Raw genomic sequence first — 602 nt, forward strand, 5'->3', positions numbered from 1 at the left:
CTATCATCATTCAATCACAAACAATAATCCCACTTCATATGCCAACTTTTGGAAATTTGCAAAGACATGGGTTCATGGAATTTCCTTTCTTAAAACCATCAATAATAACATAAATTATCATTAAAAACATTTAATGCAAGAACCCATGTTAGAATTCAAAATTAGGATATTGAGTTTTTGAACAACTTTTGAAATCTTTTGGATTGACTCTTTGATTGAAGAAGGAATCAAAGATGAAGAGTCCCCATACCTTAATATTGAAAAGCCGACGAAAATCGATGAAAGAAGCCTCCAATTTGAAACCCTAGTTCTTCACCCTTCTTCTTCCTTGAACTTGAGAGAAATATTTGAGAGAGGGAATGATTTTAGGGATGGGAATGAACTAAAGGTATATAGGAAATAATATATGTCATTTGAAAAAAATGGTCCAACACTAGAAAAATTTTGAGGCGGGTGAACAGTAATATGAACAGTAAATTCGCTACTGGAGTTGCCGTTTTTCTGCCGGACCGATTTTACGAAAATGGGCATAACTTCTTCGTCCAATCTCCGAATGAGGTGAAACGAAGTGCATTAGATAGCTAACTCAAAGGGCTTTCCAT

The sequence above is a fragment of the Solanum tuberosum genome, unplaced genomic scaffold, assembly GCF_000226075.1.
Source record: "Solanum tuberosum cultivar DM 1-3 516 R44 unplaced genomic scaffold, SolTub_3.0 scf00015, whole genome shotgun sequence".
In the NCBI taxonomy this organism is placed as follows: Eukaryota; Viridiplantae; Streptophyta; class Magnoliopsida; order Solanales; family Solanaceae; genus Solanum; species Solanum tuberosum.